The following is a 20,295-nucleotide window of genomic DNA, read 5'->3' as shown; positions in this document are numbered from 1 at the left end:
AGAGAGAGAGAGAGAGAGAGAGAGAGAGAGAGAGAGAGAGAGAGAGAGAGAGAGAGAGAGAGAGAAATGTCAGGTCTACCAATGCGTCTTCCTTGTGAACAGACAATCCATCACTTTCAACTACGGCTGTACAGAGACCTTTAGAGGGGCAGGAGCTCAAAGTTCAAAAGGGGCACATGGAACAATTAGTTAAAAATGGCAGCTACTGTTGCTGCCATTTTGGGACTCCATGACTGGTACTGGCTCTGGAATTAGATGTCGATGTGAATCTACAGTGTGTATTTTGTGTTGTTCCTAATGAGTAATCCTATGTGTGAGTTTGCTATTTCTTTTTAAGTTCAAGCTAGCGGTTTTGACATAACAGCCATCAATACTGATGTGGATCTACAGTTTGTGTGTTGTTGTGTTGTGGCTGCTGTTGAAGGTTGTGAGTTGTGACAGGCTGTATTAGTTAATAACTGCCTTCATTCTTTAGTTTTTGCTTTATTCACAATACAAAACAAACAAACAAACAAACAGTATAAGGTAACAATTTAAAAAGGAGACAGAAATAAGTGCAGATGAGAAAGGAAAACTGCCCCAATCATTGTTGTGCTAATCTGCTGGTCTATTAACTTCCTGTTGATCATCCCTCCTGGCTGTCTCTTTCACCCTCATATCTCTCACAGTTGAAAATATAGATAATGGAATGTGTCATTGTGGTGCTCTGTGTAAACATAATAGATAAGGCTTACATGGCGCGTCATAATCTGTGATTGAGACAAATGTACTCTTGTTCCAAATTAAGAGGTCCACTTGTTCAGTTAATCCACTGGAACAGTCACATTAATTTTCCTTCAGGTAGGGAAGATAATGTAAACATATAGATTGCATGTGTGCAATCTCTATTGCTAGTGTATGCTGTGAGGTGTTAAACAGAAAATGTGTGTTGAAAATGTTGACTCTTAACAAAGAAGACAAACAGCACAAAAAGTGGGAAAACTGAACGGGCTGGAGCTCATTTTCAATCATAAACCTTTAAAAACATCTGCAGTTATGTTCACATGGGAAAGGACCAGATGTGTGTCGTTTAGAGCCTATATTCTACAACTGTGGAGACCAGGGGTTTGAATCCTTCACGGTGCCTCCAGCTAGGCCAGGCGCTCCAACAAACATAGATGGCTTTGTGTGAGAGGGAAGCCCGACAGGGAGAGTGATCTCTGGTTCTGTTGTTCAGGGCTTTTGTGGAACCAAGATAAATGGCGTGTTCCTCCACATACGCTACATCCTCCCTGTGAAACCCAGGCGCGTCACCACCATTCATTGTGAGTACGACGGGACACCCCCACTTTCATAAAAACATGATCTCATCCCCCCCCACCTTTCCCGGCCGGGGTGTTTTTTTTTTTGTTTTTTTTTCCTGCGCTGCAAGCTGGCTCTCATCAACACAAACGTAACCTCTCAGTGGCAAGTAGGGGCCATTTGGCTACTATTTTCCAGGACAATTTCAAAATAAACATGTTGAATGATCGATTGTATAGATCAGTGGTTCTCAAACTGTGGTACGTGTACCACTGGTGGTACATGGGCACCCCTCTGGTGGTACTCAGGAGTTTCCCAAAAATAAGAAAAAATACATAAGTGGAGTGAAATATTTATATTATACTACAGGTAGTTCTTCTAACCAAGCAATTGATTGAAGAGAACGGATTGGTCACATTAGAAATATCAGTTTGCATGGGAAGTTCACAAATAGATAAATCTGTTTGATGACCAGGTCATCAAATTATTGGCTTAGAAATGCAGCAAAAACTAAAAAATCTCCATGAATTCAACTAATAAATTGGCCTCCTGCATGTGTTGCATATATGGGGTGGGTCTACACACCTGTATTTTAACACATATGGTGGTAATTGGAGAGACACATATTTTCTGAGGTGGTACTTGGCGTAAAAAGTTTGAGAACCACTGGTATAGATGAAAAAAATAAAATAAAGACTCTTGTTTTGAAATGCGCTTCTGTGCAGAGAGGAAATGGCTTTCAAACAACGCCCCTTTAACGGTCGTCCACCTCTCTGTCGTCAGTGCGTATCTTGCGTACATGATGGACTCGTGGTGACCCAGATAGCAAAATATGGTTGAATCAACGTAGCAAAATAGTTGGCCAGAACGGTTGAATCAATATTCAACACCAACGTTGAAACTATGCTGAAATCACAACGCCATTTTATATTGATTCAACATTGGTGTTTAAGCACTATTTCAGCATTGATTCAACCATGATTCAACCATCATCTAAATGGTATTCTGCAAGCTGATTTTTAGTTGATTTTACGTTGAATCAACGTTATGAATCAATATTGATTCAACCATCATCTAAATGGTAATCTGCATGCACATTTTAGTTGATTTAATGTAGAATCAACATTAGGAATCAACATGGATTCAACCATCATCTAAATGGTAATCTGCATGCACATTTTAGTTGATTTTGTGTTGAATCAACATCAGGAATAGAACACAGATTTAATTTATAAATTGATCATACTGAATCATGTTAGGAATCAATATTTATCCTGATCATCCAACAACCTAATGGTAATCTGCATGTACATTTTAAATTATGTGTATGCTGATCACTGTAAGGCTAGATCTTGTTCAAAATTACCATACATTTCCCAAAATGTGAAAATATAAAAATACAATGAGATTAGAATCTTCACATTTATTAAACTGAATTGAAGGCATTTAGTCCTGCTTTGAACTGCTTCAACAGATGATATATAGAACAAAACAGATGAAATATAGAACATACAAGGTTATAAATCTGCAAAAAGAAGGAAAAAAAAAGTCCAAGTTCAAAAACAAAACGCTGTCCCGGTCTAGATGGGTTAAGACAAATTTCACATCACCTTGTTGTCAAAACACAAGACACACTTTTCAGGTTTGCACACACTTCTCACATAAAATCTCATAGCATCAATCCACAACACACAAATATTCAAATCTCTAAACTTTCGGGTCAGGCGAGCAATTCAGAGCCAGGTCCCACTGCTTCAGGCCATGGAGGAGGCTTGTGGAGATGTGGGCTTTGAGGCCTGTCAGGGCTTCATGCGGCACTCTAGGCCAGGGGTTTTCAAAGTGGGTGATGGGGCACCCTGGGGTGCCACGACGGCAGTCCAGGGGTGCCGCAAGATCATTTGATAATATTTGGAATTTATTTGGACACTCAAATATTATTTAGTATAATTTTAAACTTGAAGTACAAAGTTATTTTCAGTCAGTTCTAACCAAAATGGCTATTATGTAATGGCTCAACGTTTTCCTCGCAACATAATCACTAAAATATCGTCACTGTCGGGCAGAAAACTTGTATCTCCAAGTTTCAAATGTGTACGGCTTTTGGTAAAGAAAAGCCCTGCTACATCATACAAGACTGTCGCACAAAACTATTGAAAACAGCCGATCTACAAGCACACAACGCGTTGTGGGCTTGTTTGGAGTGTTTGGGGGTAAACCTTTAGACCTACAGTCAATAAAATGTTTTGTCTGCATATTTGTGTGCTGTTTTATGTTTGTCTATGAGAGAAGTGGGCATACACTGGGTCATTTTACAAAAATGGAATTGGTTCATTTACCAGAGTAATTGACATTCATTCAGTGTGTTCCATTTCGACAATTGTGTTTTCAATTTTGCTCTTCAGTGTTCTGTTCATGCTTGGTAGTGTTCAGCCAAAAGCTAGTTGTGTTTATTCAATGAATGCATGTGTGTGTCATGTGAAAATATGGCTGTGTTTACCAAATGAAAACACGAGTTCCATTTTGTGAACATGTTAAGAGATTTGATGGCAAAGTGTTGTTTTGCAAAGGGATGCCAGGGTTTAGCAATTTGTGTTTGATGTTTGGAGTTTTGTGTGTGCAGTTTTGAAACAAACGTACAGTTTTGAAAAATGTGTTTTAGCAATCGAAAAAAACTGTAACATACAGGCACATACTTACAGAGAATGCAAAATGTCCATTGGTCAGTGCAAAAAAGCAGAAGTGACATGGGCTGGACTCCCAGCAAAGCCGCACAGGAACAGTCAGTAACAATTATTCCAGTTAAGTTACAGTTGTCCAAACGACCGCTGTGTCTCTCTCTCATTGTATAACATTCACAAAGGACTTTCCCAGTCTCTCACATCTCCGTCCTGGGTAGATTAATCTATCGGCTCCTCTGTCTTAAGGTGGAGGGGGTGGGAGGATTTCTTCAAGTTTGTGTCCAGCTTCCACCCTGGCCAATCCTCCACCCCCTACAAGGAGAACCCAACAACGGAGCCCGCCTTCCTCACCAGTCTGTTGAGTTGAAGGTGTCACTCGCTCAGTTCCTCCCCAGCACGTTATTCCACATTAATTAAAAAAAAAACCCTGGCATAACAGTTTGGTGGCTAAACGATCCCAGTCTTCTCAGGAAGAACAGCCTGCTCTTCCCCTTGCGGTGAATCACCTCAGCGTTGTCCAACCAGTCCACCGATACTGCCTTCCATCCAGCTTCGGTGCTATACCGTAAGATTGGAGACAGAGAAGATGAAATTAGCTATAATAGCACATTAAACATGTTTTCCCCTAGCCCATATAGAACCTCTGCTGCATACTGTTATGCACCGCGGGATGGAAAATCATACTCTGGGAGCATGGAACTACCTTTACTTTTTGTGGAGGCATAGGGATATCCGCTTACGACCTCATCTCGAGGAGCACAACGGTATGCAGGGGAGAGTGAGGTTCTATATGGGGCTAGTTGTCCCCATGTTCGGTCCTTTGCTCAGTCAGTGGGGGATGTTACAATATTACATTAAAAAGTATTTGACTAGACTGGGAGAGACTCTCACCACTGCAACATCATGTTGAAGCTGGGCAGCATTTCTTTACTAACTACTGCACAATGTATCAGACACATTATTTCCCACATATAACCAATGCAATGGTGACATCATACTGTATATCGGAATATACTTTACAAAACGTGTAAGTGTAAGATAAACTTACTTTGAATCTTTTCCACTTTGGTGGGGTCCAGCATATGTTTGCCCTCGAGCTCTGGAACAACACCATGCCTCCCTGTGACAACTGCATCCTTCAGTTCTTCAGTCGTGAAGAATTTGTCAAACAACTGGTGGAACAGGCGACTGCAGTCCTTCTTAGCACTGTGGTGAATGGCTACCTGTTCCAACGAGAACACAGAGTCCACAGCCAGTGAACAGAGATTCCATGATTAACACATTTCACAAAGTTTCTGCTCTTCAAGTGGACCATGGAAACAGACTACACTGGCAGCCAAACCCAGCCTGAATCAGATCTGTGTCACATCCGGGTTGGAATCTGATTGGTTCCATGTGACCATTTAAGCCAATCAGATTCCAATCTGAATGTGACTCAGATCTGATTTAGGCTGGATTTGACTGCCAGTGTAAAGCAGGCCTAAAGGAAACTTAACTTTCTAGCTCTAACAGATCACAACGCGTAGTATGGGATATAGTTAAGATAGTTAATCTTCTCACTGTAGTGTGAAATGTATATTGAACATGTTCGTCTACCTCCCAAATTTTTACCTGGACTATAATCGTACCATCAAAAATGTAAAATCCATAATACATTTATACATACCTGGATATAGCTCTTGCACCTCAATGGCCAACACATAAACTTTTCACATTGGATCTGCCATCTCCATGTCCCCAACCATCTCAACAAGTCCCTGTAGAGCTTGCAGGTGTTCAATGCCTGGAATGAAGAGGAAAAAATATTATGGCAATCCCAACATATTCAAAGGTTGAGTAACAACAAATAAGTGTTAAATAGCGCTATATTCTGATAACAGTCATTGCTATGCCATTGCTATGGAATATTTATTTTCTCAGTAGCAGGGATTGTTCAATGGCAACCTTCTCTCCCCATCTCTCCAGTAAACAGAAAATGTAAAGTTTCAAGTGAGACAAAGAAATGAGCTGACAGAATTGACAACTGCAACACTATGCTTCATTTTTTGTGAATGGTGGGTGACCCAGCCAGGGTAGGGTATATTTATAACAACACACCCTGGGGTCTAGAGTAACTTAAAGAGATATTCCAATTTCAAAATTACTTTTTGTCATTTTAGCATCTAATTTTGGGAACACCCAGGACAGTTTTTGAATTTCTTCATTCTGTATTTAGATTTAGAAGCAGACACATATCACAGGGCAGTCGCTGATTACAGATGAGCATGGTCATCGCATAATTTCAGAAAAGTATAGTTTTAAGGGTGAATATTAGGGACAGTACAGTGAGCCATCTTAAAAACTTTAATTGAACTGTAACCTTACCTAGATAAACTTCAAAAGGTGGTCAATGGCTTGTCGGGCTGAGAGCTTTCCTGGTCTCGTTGCGGCCTTGAGGTGAGGGTGGCATGTGGTGGATAAGGCAAGATGGAGGACATCTCACTGTCCCATCCGGAAAATAAAAGGGTGGGGGGAAACAAAGACATTTTTACTAAAATCTGTTTACATTTTGGTTTCAAAACCATCCCCTCTTCCATTAGTATTATTCCTTTAATTCCAGCGTACCATTTTCCAGTTCTTCTGTTGTGGATTCAGCATTATGAAGCAGATCTACATGGTCGCCTGTCTGGGCGAGTCCACAGCTTTGTTCAAGGACTTACTGCATGTAGTGAGTAAGTAGGCCACTTCTGCAGCGATGTCATCACCAAACATCAGAAAATCCTGTATCTGCAGACAGGATGGAATACAAACAACATGGCATACATTTTAATGGGTTCACCCTATGACCAGGGATGTGATCTGTTTAAAGTCATTTTTTATTTCAGTTTGACTTTAAGGCAAGACAGTTCAAGAGCGACATACCATTCCTGCAATGTCAAGAAATCTTGTAAAGGTGGTGAATATTTCAGAGGACTTCACTGGGTCATGAACCATTGTTTGGCGATGGGTGAAGGTCTGTTTCATCTTCTCCTTGACCATCATCAGTGCGATGCCCTCAAGACACTGGGTTTCTGTCGTTAGCTGAAGAAACCCACTCCCATCTACTGGATTGTAATACTGCTCCTAAAAAACAAGAACATGTTTTATTTTTTCTCCTTAAAAAAACTAAACACATGCCCTTGTCTGGAGAATTGCGAAAATCAAGGTCAACAGGTCTGATATCTGTGACGATCAACTTGTTGGGGTTAGGAGAAAGGTATGTACTTGTAGGGGTTAGGAGAAAGGTATGTTGGGACTTGGGACTAGTTCTGACCAATGGGCCATGGCTTGGAGCAGTGGTTCCCAAACTATTAGCTCAAGAGAAATTAGACATTTGCCCAGGACCCAAGCTAGTGAAAACAGCAGATCTACAAGCTCACAATGCGGTGCGACGCATTGTGAGCTTGTAGATCTGCTGTTTTCACTAGTTTAGGCCATTTTCACTAACTACTTTTTTATACAAATATAAGGGACGTTAAAAAAATTGTCTGCGACCCACATATGGATCCCGACCCACTGCTTGGGAACAAGTGGCCTAGTGGGCACCCACGCGATTTGCTACAATGTGATGTTGGGTTTAGTTTCTCAAAAACGTTAAGACAGTTTATACCCCTTACACCAGAGGGCCACTTGTCTTTTTACTGGACCCCCTTGCGATGCCCACCACAGTAGCAAAAATGCACTATAGGCCTGCACATTAAAAAATAACTTAACATGTGAAATTCAAACTATAATCAAAATCACATACCTGTCAGTGGCTGAGTGTTTCTTCTCTTCTTTTGTCCCTCTGAGGCTTCGTTTTGAAGTGTTTTAACTCTCCATGCAAGAAACCCACTCCCATCTACTGGATTGTAATACTGCTCCTAAAAAACAAGAACGTGTTTTATTTTTCTCCTTAAAAAACTAAACACATGCCCTTGTCTGGAGAATTGCTAAAATCAAGGTCAACAGGTCTGACATCTGTGGCGATCAACTTGTTGGGGTCAGCATATAGAACATTTGTTGAAATTTAGTTGAAATCTCACTCTTGTCTTTTCGAGCAATTCCAGGAGTGAGGAGTAAAGAAGTTAGACTTGTATTATGTACTTACATAGCCCAAAGTGCCCTAGGGATCGGCCAGGTATGGAAACAAGGCAGTGATTTGCGTAGTCCTCTTTAACACGCCTTGAAGGACTCTTCCTACAGTGTACACACACACACACACACACACACACACATTATCAATTACACACACACATTAAATGAAATGATCTGACAAATGATGATGGATCAAGCACATGCCTCCTTTGAGTGTCAGATGTGTCATTTTGTCTGGCTGGTGTCAGTGGTGTTAACATCAGCTCCACTATAAGATCTAACATCAAAAGTAAACAACACTAAATACAAACTGGTCAAACATTGGCCAAATTGTCAGCTGATATAAGAAAGAGGCAATGTGAAAATAGCAGATCTACAAGCTCACTGCAGTCCAAGTGCTTGGTGGGTGGAGGGTCCCCATAAAATGTGAATATTTTGGGAGGTCCCCAAAACTCCCCATGCAGTTCAAATGTGATTATTTTGGGGGCTAACAGTCAACAACAGATTAAAATGTCAAGGTCTCCCCTTAACTCTAACAGTGTACAAATGGAACCAAATTAACCTGTTAGGAGTTGTTTGGTTCCATTTGTACACTCTCTGCTACCATTGAACAACTAGCACATTGAAATTAGCTAGCTAGCTACAAACAACACATGCTGCTAACATGGAACAATTGCTAACTAATGTTAGCTTTGTTAGCCACACATACTACAGTACACAGCAAAGCACCTATGATAACACAAAACCAAAAAACTGCCACTTCTATCAAAAGGGCATAGTATAAGTTATTCAACACAGTTGGAACATTCAGTTCCTTTAGGATGTACTGTAACTTTAGCATCAGTTAGCATTAGCTTTGTATTTGTCTACTGGTTAGCATGGGCCCTTCAGGAAACACCACAAACAAAAACACCACAGACAACATTCTTAACATACATTATCCAGTGGTTAAGTATTGTTTAAATTTCACCTACCAAAAGGAGATATAAATATAGTCCATGAGAGAGCCTTCAGCCTGCATTCACACTCACTAGCAGTGGCAGTGAGTCACTGAGTCAATTCAAACAAACCGGTTCAATCCAGTTTCACTCTGCAGGCACATCAAAGCACCGTGTGATGTCACTCTGTGTGATGTCACTGGTCTAACCAAGTTTGCGAACTTAACCCTGTAACTGCTGATGCAACAATGCATTGTTTCTCATGTGATGAACAACACTTATGCAAAGATTATATTAGATAATAAATTGATTGATAATGATAATAACAATAATTATTACAACTATTATAATTATAATACATACTATAAATAATTTTAATAATATCATTAATAGCCTATAATTATATTAATAAATCCGGATTTTATTTTACATAGGAATGTTATAAAAAAACACACAGCATCAATTATATATTTTTTCAGATAAAATACACTTATTCTGACTTGATTTTTGACATTGAGTCCGATGTAGTTGGTCCTGTCGCGTGAAAATGCTGGCTGTCCGTCACGTCACACTTTTCCCCAACTCATATCTCTGCCACCGTTGCCCCAACCATGCCAAACTTTGCACACACAGTCCTTGCCTGGCAAACCACAACCTCCACCCCTCCCAAGACCCCCGGAGCTCCAGGGACCCCCTGTTCCAGCTGCATATTAATACTACTACTACTTGAATATTGATACTACCCAGATAGCAAAATATGGTTGAATCAACGTAGGAAAATAGTTGGCCATTAATAAACTTGTTCCCAGGCCATAAAAGATTTGCCAAATTCTCCTGGCCAGAGCAGAGTTCATTTTTATACCGAAAAACAGTCGTTTTATACACTAACTGACTCTCTTTGACTTAGTAGCATTAAGATATTGTGTTAATATTCAATCTGTTGTCACCTGAACAGCAATCAATTGCTACTCTGAAAAGTACACTCACATATATATTTATTTTTGCATCTTAAAAGAATAAGCTAAACTACACCTCATCTGTTTTATTTTGTAGGAACTAAAATGACCACATGGAAGTATTTGAGGGTAAACTGCTTCCACCCGATGCATAAAGTTAAAGTGTAGTCCATCTGATGACTACAACATGACGTAGGCCAGTGTTTGATGAGATCAGTGACGTGATCTTCATATATGAGGATCAGATAGTCAGCTCCATATATGCATAGAAACATATATGGGCAGGGATATGGCAGGTGATTATAGTCAGCTCCATCTATGGAGAGACACATAAGGGATCTCCGAATGTGTCCATATGGACATTACCTATATATGGGCCCATATATGCCCATATTTGGAGATCCCCGAGGGTGACATGAGATGTTGAGTCATTGTCATTCCATATGGATATCTAGGTGATGATCCAGTCATCTCCATGTATGACTATGTAGGGTTTGATGAGGTCAGTGTTGTGATATTTATGTATTGAGATCCAAGTGATGATCACCCCCACCATCCCTTTGATGTTTTTCTAATATCTCATGATTTGTTTAGGCCCAAAGGTCACGTTTTCAATATTTTCAGTGACCTTTCACACTTACAAGTGTCGCAGTCATTCAGGACCAACTCCATTGAATTTTCCATCTCTTTAATATGAATAATATTTCCTGCCTAGTTTGTGTGTAGTTTGTGTGTGTTTGTAGTGTGTGTGTTTGTAGTGTGTGTGTGTGTGTGTGTGTGTGTGTGTGTGTGTGTGTGTGTGTGTGTGTGTGTGTGTGTGTGTGTGTGTGTGTGTGTGTGTGTGTGTGTGTGTGTGTGTGTGTGTGTGGTGTCGGGGTGTGTGTGTGAGAGAGAGAGAGAGAGAGAGAGGTTTCACGTTGGTCGTGGACGCAGCCCCCCAAATTATACATGCATGATGTGACATTGTGTATTGAAGCACGGCCTATCGTCGTCAGTTGATGCACGAGACGACTGCCTGGTGTAATATCCGAGTGAGGGACATCGTCTTTTTTTCCTTCCACTTTGGGTCGCGACCCATAGTTTGAGAACCGCTGCACTTGGAAATTGAAGGACAACTCCGCCTAAATCACTTCTAGGCTGTGTTTCTTACTTGTGTTGATCCAAAATTACTGTCCATGGGGTCTATTAGGCAGAAATGCTCCTGTTGTCCGATTTCCACAGCCGAAGCCAGCAGCCCTCAGAGCATAGACTGGAGCCCATAAGCATATTGCTTGTACACTATTTATTGTGGTCAAAAGTGATTTTTCTTTTTCATGAATGTGTTACTAGTTGTCATTACAAACACATCCATGCCTTGGATGTCTCAAAAAAAGACACCACACACTGCTAAACAGATGTTAGGCTGTTATGCTTTTTGCCAAGTCCCGGAAAAGACGCACTGTGATTGGCCAGTACGTTCACTTTGATTGACAGTTCAGCAGAGTGCTGACCTCAAAACATGATTTTAGAGACTGTGGTGGCTTGTATGGGATAACAAAGGCATGGATGTGTTTGTTATGACAACTAGTAACACATTCATGAAAAAGAAAATTACTTTTGACTAGAAATAAAGAGTGTAAAAGCAAGAGGCTTATGGGTTCCACTTTATGCTTTGCGGACTGCTGGCTTTGGCTGTGGAAATCAGACAACAGGAGCATTTATGCCTAATAGACCCCATGGACAGTCATTTTGGATCAAAACAAGTAAGAAACACAGCCTAGAAGTGATTTAGGGCGGAGTTGTCCTTTAAGAGCCTATAGTTGTAAACCGTAGATCTGTGTGGAAGGAAACTTATATTGGGCGAATCGGAGCGACGCACTGATCGAGAATCTGATTTTAGATTCACTCCATGGGCTCCAGAAGGCTAACCCTAACCCAAGGGCAGCTAAGGTTAGGGTTAGCGAAGGTAGGGGGAGGAGGGGAGGGGAGGCGAAGGCATCCCCCCTCTCTCACCCGTCAAAAAAGAATAAGGCAAATGTCATAGATAAACATTGAATCAATGTTGGTAGGAGGAGGAGGGGGGAGGGAGGAGGGGGGAGGAGGAGGAGTGGGTTGCCCCCCTCCCCCCAACAAGAAAAAAATAAAAGAAAATGGCAAACTGCATGGATAAAACGTTGAATCAATGTTGTCATTTCAATCATTATATGGGGGGAGGGGGGGGTGTGAGGAGGGGTGTGCCTCCCCCCTCCCCCCATCAAGAAAAAAGAAAAAGAAAAAGGCAAACAGCATAGATTCAATGCTGATTGAATGTTGACATTTTAATCATTGAATTTGGACCATAGATTCAACGCAGATTCAATGCTGGCATTTCAAGCCTTGAATGTTGCGCTGCAATACAACAGTGAATCAATGTAGAAAAACCATCAGTCTTCAATCGTAACCAAAATTCAACACTACCCACTATATGTCAACGTTGAATCTACATTTTTTGCTATCTGGGGAAATTAGCAACACAGGCATAAAGGAATATAAACAGAACACCAAGACAAGACCATGTAGGCTAAAGGCATTAAACATCGTCCTGCTCGTCTCATCGTCACTCAGTCAGCAATTGGTGAGTCGGTGGCTGTAGAGTTTGAGTAATGATGGATGCTATGCTGCTGGCTAACACTGTTTGGGCTAGCGTTGTGGACACATTGTATGGGTCCTGAAAATAGCCGATCTAGAAGTTCACAACGCAGCGCGAAGCGACTCGTTGTGAGCTTGTAGATCGGGTATTTTCACTACTACTAGTTTGGGATTAGTTTCTCTTGGTTCACGGGCTAAAACGTTTGGGAACCAATAACATCATGCTTGCTGTAGTAGACAGTGGTGTAAAATTAAGTAGATTAACTGAAAAGCTTTTGGAACTGAATGATACAGACAATACTGGTGTTGTCTGTCTGTTGGAGTGTTGGTACCAATAATCCATCTACTATAACTATAGACTATCTTGCTGGCTGGTGCATGTGGAGAGAGGCAAAGGGAAAGTGTAGTGTGCGTTCCCGATTGTTTAGCAAAAAAATAAACCGCGGAAACCCGAATAAAACACGCTCAAAACTACAAAAAAAACGCAAATTTTCGCTTTGCGCGCGTGCATGAGACCTCGGCTATGTCATACCCCCCACTATTTAAGACGTTATAACGCCCCTGGTGAAACCCCTCTCAGTCAGGTGAAAAGAAGTGTACTTACAATGATATAATGTGAGATGGAAAGCATGCTCATACATGTAGAGGTAGTCCAAACCCTTTAATCAAAGGTTATTCATTCCTTCCTAAGATATACAGTACTGCAATAGACAAGTGGTGTCCTTCCTGCTACACCCACTGGAATAGATTGTACATTCTATAATTTGTCACAAAATTGCTTTTGTATTTTTCTTTGTCTCCAATTGTACTAAAAGAAATCACACCTAGTGTGAAATGAGCAATGCTATTTATGAGTTAATTTCATGGCCAATGTGACCCTCGCGTACAACAAACTTTGAGCGCTTTGTGCCAAGATGTAGGCCAGATGTAGGCCACACTTCAGATTCCTGACATTTTGCACTGCTCAAAAGTACAAACTTTCTGACGGGATGGGAAGATGTGGATTCATAATTTCTTCTTGGGTGACACACGAGTAGAGGCTGTTCCCAAGACGGTCTTCACTACTGATTGCCCCTCTGAGGAGAATTCAGATGACATTTTGAAATATAAAGTGTAATGATGTAGCACAGTGGTGGAACAGTTCTCTCTTAAAGCTAGAAAGCACAGAGTCAGTCCTCTAATCTGAGAAGTAATCACCCAAGAGTCCATCACTGGCAATAAATGAGAGAATGGCGTTACACATCCTGTTGATTTGTAGTCCACTGCAGTTTAATTACCTAATTTAACAGTGCCAATAGTCGGAATGGTACAAGGAAGGCCCGCCCAAGAGCTATATCAAGTCTATGAGTTGACAAACAACTCTCAAATCAACACTGGTCAACACCAAATACCTGTCAGTGTTAAAGCAGCACTGGAAGGTTTGTGGCGGTGGCACAGTGTTGCAACTAATGAATCAAACACTTTAACATGACTTTAATTACTTTACCTACACAGTGAAATCCTGAGTATTCATTTAATCATTTTAACTCTGTGAGTGTATAAATAGATCGAAAGGGGTTTCTCTGAGTTCATTCAACACACAGGATTGTACAGTTGTTTTTCTGAGTCGGCTGAAGTTGGCATATGCCATGCAGTATAAGAATTTTTCTTTGAAGAACACTATGATGTCATTATGAAGAGCAGTTTGTGTCAAGACATGACATCCTCAACTACGTAGAACTACTGTCAGGAGTGCTGTACAGGTACTTGGGAACCTCCCCCAATAAGGTCTTAACTCTACCCAGCCTTTTCAAATTATGGTCTTATCCCCTGACACTCCACCTTGCCCTTCCATCTCCGGCTTTCCACATATTTTCGCTCACCTCTTTACCTCACCACCTAAGTATTTCACCCCTTATCTCTTCCTCACCCTTTTCTTCACACCTTGCTTTCCTAAAGCACATGTCAGGGACAAAATTAATGTGCCTGCTGGCCCCTTGCTCCTGGATTCTCATATGCAAAGGGGATTAGTACCGTATGTTTTAATGAGCATGAGACCAGAAGCAAGATTGAATGCAAAAGTTTAGTAACCTTCATGGTGTACACAGAAAATCATTTCTCTCCTTCCAGCTGAGAATGGAGGTCTGCCCCCCAATTGAATTGGCAAAATGGTTGTACCGATAGTGACCCACCTGTTTCATTCTAAATGTCCCCTGGGCCGCCCCTTCAATCCCTTCATCTTTCAATGCTATACCCTTTCTACCTTTGCTCCCTTCACATGACCATTTCTTTTACTTGTTTTAGATTATTGGGACCCGTCTATCTTCACGTTCTTTGTGTGTAAACCCAGTACATTTGTTTGCTTGTTTGGTTAGATATATGCCTATATATTTATGTCTGAATCCTTATACTTTATGTCTTAGATGGTTGAGTGCGGAAGGAAAGGAAACCAAGGGCAAAGAAAAGAGAGCCATGTAAGACAAGACTGGGAGTCGGATTCGAACCTCAAGGAGCACAGCATGGTCTGACTCTGTGTCCTTTCTGGCTGAGAAACGCCAGGCTTTTTAATGTATTAAACTAATGTAAAAAAAACATGATCCCTATCGTACCTATACTGAGTCATAAAAGGCAAATATTGAACAAAAAAAATTGCAATCAGTGTGCTTGTAGATTGTCTACTTTTGCTAGTACAACAAAGTATGAAAGGTTTAAGTGGTTAACAAATTATGACTTGAAAAAAATGGGACGTTCTCCCTATATCATACCCGAGGGAAGTAGGGGTGCTGGAGGTGCGGCCGCATCCCCTCCCCCACGTCCCACCGCACCCCCTAAAGGGGGGTTGGGGGAAAAATATTGCCGATCGGCAAGTAGAGGCTCTGACATCAGTGGCGTGAAGTAGGAGCTATTGGCTACTTCTATTTCCAGTACAATTTCAAAATAAACATGTGTTGAATGATCGATTGTATAGACAAAAACTTGTCTGAGCGTCTGTCTCTCCGTGCGTAACATATGCGTCATGGACTCGGTGAATTATAACAATACGGGCATAAAGGAATATACAGAACACCAAGACAACACACCCTAGGCTATGAAGGCATTAAACATCGCCCTCTGCTAGCCCTGGCGTCCTCACTGGTGAGTCGTGGCTATAGACTTGTAATGATGAATGCTATGTTATGCTGCTGTGCTGCCTGGCTAGGCTAATGTTTGGGCTAGCTAGTGGCTAATGGCTGTGGTGTACCAGAACCAGCTGTTTCCTAACACTGGGGTCTGGACCGATGCGGCGGACACGTTGTATGGGTCACAACGCACTGAACGCAGTGCGAAGCAACTCGTTGTGAGCTTGTAGATCTGCTATTTTCACTACTTGTTTGGTACAGGGTAGTAATGTCTCTTGGTTCACGGGCTAAAAAGTTTGGGAACCATCATGCTTGCTGTTGCAGACAGTGGTGTAAAGTAACTAAGTAGATTAACTGAAAAGCTCTGGGAACTGAATGATTTTATGAAACTGGCACTTGTTGTCTGACTGTCTGTTGGTACCAGAAAATCCAGGCTATATCTTGCTGGATGGTGCGTGTGGAGATGTAAGGAAAGCCGTTCCCGATTGTGTTACATTTAGCTAAAAAAGACTGCGGAAACCCGAATAAAACATGATACAAATCGATAAAAAACGCCAAATTTGTGCGCGCGCGCGCGAAACGTGCATGAGGGGCGCGTGACAGCACCCCCTACTGTAAATTAGTTCCCGCGGCCATGCCCTCAATGCGTGTGTGCAACTGTGCATGCACATACAGTACTGTACCTGCTACAGCCGTAATTTGAATGGTTGCACAGCATTAGTGTGATTAGCAACAATACAGGTTTACCAAGAGTCCGGGTTTCTCTGCTTAAAGAATGTCGTCAAACTGAATCTTCCATAATGAAACTGGGACGTGGAGCATTATATTTGGTAAGATTTTGTTGTTGATCCAGAGAAGTTTAAACAGGCCCACGTTTCAAAATAAATCTGATGTCTGTGGATGTTACTTGCCCAAAAAGTTAATTGAATGCAGCAAGCCTTTAATTTTAGACTTTGAATGAAGACTTTTGTGTTTACTTGATCATTCATCAACGAAACTCCTTTTCCCTGTACACCAAACATTTTCGCTGAATAGCTAATCTACAAGCTACAACGTGTCGCAACGCAACACATTCATTAATTACACTCCCGAGGTTTGAAACATGGTGAAACATTTTAAGGGACTCCCTGTGGACTGCGCGGAAGAAAAATCTTTCTCTTCTTCCCTTCTATCTGGATGACCATGCCGTCGATACTCCCTCCGAAGCAAATATAACTCTCTCTTCCGTGTCTTTTTCCCCCCTCCACCACAAATCCCCCAATGCACCCCCCCCCCCCCTCCTCTCTGTTTCCTGCATCTCTTCCCACCACCTGTCATGTTCTGCAGTGGATTGTTTGGCTGCTGAGAGATTCAGTATTCTGTGCATGTTCGACCAGACACTGATGGCTGACTGACGCCCTCAGCAACCGCTCCCTGGGAGTTACAAGTCTAGTGAACACGTACCAACACAGAAAAATGCAGAAAAAGGCATACGTGCATGGGGGGACAGGGGGACGGGACTTAAGCAAAACATAGTTGAACATAAATAAATGTGTGCAAGAGCACACAGACGCACGCACGCACGCACACACGCACGCATGCACGCACGAACACACACACACACACACACACACACACACACACACACACACACACACACACACACACACACACACACACACACACACACACACACATGCTCGCACACACACAGATGGACAATGATATATCCACATGGGTAAGATCCCCAGATATTACTGTAGATGATGATGGGGTGTTGCCAGAGTAGAGTATTCCTGTATAATCTTGCACAAAAATATGCCTTTCCCTGGCTGACACGTGTTCCTGACTGACAGGCAGGGTAGTTATGCCTCTGCCAAGCAGAGAAAATTGTATATTTGAATATGGTTTCCATCTGCCAGAACAGTGCAGTTATTACTTACACTTGATAGCAAATACCGGTACCTTTCTTAACTCCCCCTCCCAGAAATGAATGGAAATGCTTTCCTCTGACAAAGGCTAATGTTCTTACTGAATATAGATTATTACCCGGGCCGGGCATTCGTTGTTGTCCAAGGTTATCCACCCGAGGGCTGACGCAGCTGGGCCCCAGGTTGGATTATGAGGGCAACAATGAATGCTAATGAATGCTGGGTGATAATTTGCTTATCCAATACGCATAGCCTAATTTACATGTTCATTGAGAGAACAAGAAAACGGCATTTCATCAAGATAATTATTTTTTTGTATTATCATAAAATGTTATAACATCCTATAATAAAATTGACTAATGGGTGGGAGGACAGGCAGGTGGACCACGCCACCCTGACTCATAACCCTCAACAAAACCGATGAACCCATATATAGGCAAGACCACGGCCACGTCGCTATGACTCAGATATAACCATAAAAACCTGGTACACCCATATATAGGCATGTCACTGTGACTCAGACATGACCATAAATAAACCCGATACGCCCAAATATAACAAATCCTACAGTGCCTACAGTATGCACATCACATGCTGAGTTGAAAGTCGTCATACAGTATATTCCCATGACCATATGAGCATACCATTTCCGGGTTATGGGAAGGTAAGCCTGTGATTGGTTTTAGATGTACCTGAACGTCTTGCGACTGTGAGAGGGCTACACCCCCCCCTTTACTTCCCTCTCCCCCTAGACTGTGGGGCTGGTTGCTGCTGCATCTCTCTCTCTCTCTCTCTCTCTCTCTCTCTCTCTCTCTCTCTCTGTCTCTGTCTCTCTCTCTCTCTCTCGCTCTCTCTCTCTCTGTCTCTCATTCTGTCAACATGATAGATTAATCAAATATCCTGCTGTTTACACTATAGCCATGCTTCTACGGGTCAGAAGACCACTTGCTAATGGTAAGAATTTAATTTAACTCAGTTAGAAAACATCTGTTCCATCTAAATGCCCACAGGGCATTTACCTAGACTATCATGGCCCAACCATGATAGTCTATATGATTGCCCTTACTTGCTGGAACTACAAGCTCCACTGTAGGCCTATTGGCGATGTGATTTGACATGAGACTTGTCAAGTTCATCCTTGGCTTGCCGTCTCCCATGTTTTTAGCAACGACTCTAGGAGTATTATATTCTGATACAACGGTTAACCTGTGGCTGACTGCTGGATTATAGTGTATGTCAGAAACAGTGTGTCTGATGTGTATACGGGAGTACATTTCAGTGTAAACTATACACTCTTCCAGTTGTGCACATTAATTAATTAATTTGCTAATCATCAAGGAATTCACCGCAAACTATCAAAGTTATTGCTAGATAGGAATCGCAGAGCTAAAACAGGATCATACATTATGGAGACCACGTTTTCATTACAGTGAATTACAGCACTGAATTAACAATGGCCTAATATTCATCTCGTTTTAACATACGATCTGCACATTACAGTATGAATACTCTGCATTACAAGGTCACATTTGAATGGAGGGTGTAAATGCATGCTGGACGCTTTGTGGTTGGATTGTGATTGAATCTTCCAGACGTCTGAAGGTCATGTCTCAGCTATAGTTCGACATGTCTGAATACAATTTGTACAGCCAGGCTGCATTTATTAGACAATATCTCCCTGGCTCAGACAGCTGGCCCAGGTATACTTAGGCTCTAGTGCAGGGGTCTTCAACGTTTTCAGGGGGGCCAAGGACCCCTTAGCTGAGAGAGAGATGAAGCAGAGACCCCCAGATTCCATATAGTTTCATCGTTTGACAGCAAAATAATCAGTGTATTTTGGAATGATGTCAATTTGTGTTTTCAGATATTTAAAGGAGGGGGAGCAGGAATCTTTCTTTATCTAAATAATGACACATATCTCTCAAAGATCCCCTAAGGATGTCCAAATACATTTAAAATAAATGAATACACAAAAGACATAGGCACATTTGAAGTTGTAATCAGTGTCTCCCTCTACACCCTGTACTTCCTTCTGCTTCCCTCGACTTCGGGACCACGCCTCTTCCGTGACGTTCTGTTCCGTCACAGCGGCGGCTCGTTTCAGTCAGTGAGACAGGCAGACAGACAGGCAGACAGACAGACAGACAGACAGACAGACAGACAGACAGACAGACAGACAGACAGACAGACAGACAGACAGACAGACAGACAGACAGACAGACAGACAGACAGACAGACAGACAGACAGACAGACAGACAGTCACCCCCTCCCATCTGCCTGTTTCTGCAGGACTCTCCACTCAGTCTGCACTGAGAGAGTGAACGATTAGTGAAATAATTGTTTGATGTTCTGATTGTGTATACTTTAGCCTACTTCAGTAGTAGCAGAGACACATTGCAGACTGATTGATTGCGTGACTGTTTGTGTTCGCGGCTCGCCGATGTCCGCATCACCGCATGTGTAAAGTAACTAAGTATATTTACTCAAGTACTGTCTGTACTCAAGTACAATGTTCAGGTATTTGTACTTGGGTAGTTCCAATACTTTCACTTCTACTACACGACATCTATCTCTGAGGCAAATACTGTAGTTACACCATTAAAATAATTTGAAAGCTTTAGTTACAACAGAAATACATTATAATCTATCTATAAATGCGAGAAGTCTCTGCGTGTCTGCGTGTATGTAATCCGCGTATCTCGAGAACCGTTCGTCCCACCGGCTTCAGATT

General features: G+C 41.8%; 2 long non-coding RNA genes across 2 annotated transcripts; both read right to left on the bottom strand.

Moving 5' to 3' along the window:
* Window positions 1-3,862: 3,862 nt before the first annotated feature.
* LOC308296592 lies at window positions 3,863-6,451 on the bottom strand. Its single transcript, XR_013962632.1, has 4 exons — window positions 6,324-6,451; window positions 5,626-5,742; window positions 5,008-5,182; window positions 3,863-4,517 (listed from the first exon to the last, which is right to left on the bottom strand). It is a non-coding gene; the product is annotated as an uncharacterized lncRNA (long non-coding RNA).
* Window positions 6,452-6,621: 170 nt separating this feature from the next.
* On the bottom strand, window positions 6,622-8,180 carry LOC308297122. The gene is made up of 4 exons (XR_013962661.1): window positions 8,068-8,180; window positions 7,726-7,840; window positions 6,861-7,061; window positions 6,622-6,725 (listed from the first exon to the last, which is right to left on the bottom strand). It is a non-coding gene; the product is annotated as an uncharacterized lncRNA (long non-coding RNA).
* Window positions 8,181-20,295: the final 12,115 nt, after the last annotated feature.

Source organism: Nannobrachium achirus (assembly GCF_963921795.1).
Source record: "Nannobrachium achirus genome assembly, chromosome: 13".
NCBI lineage: Eukaryota > Metazoa > Chordata > Actinopteri > Myctophiformes > Myctophidae > Nannobrachium > Nannobrachium achirus.
This window is presented reverse-complemented; position numbering and strand designations above follow the sequence as displayed.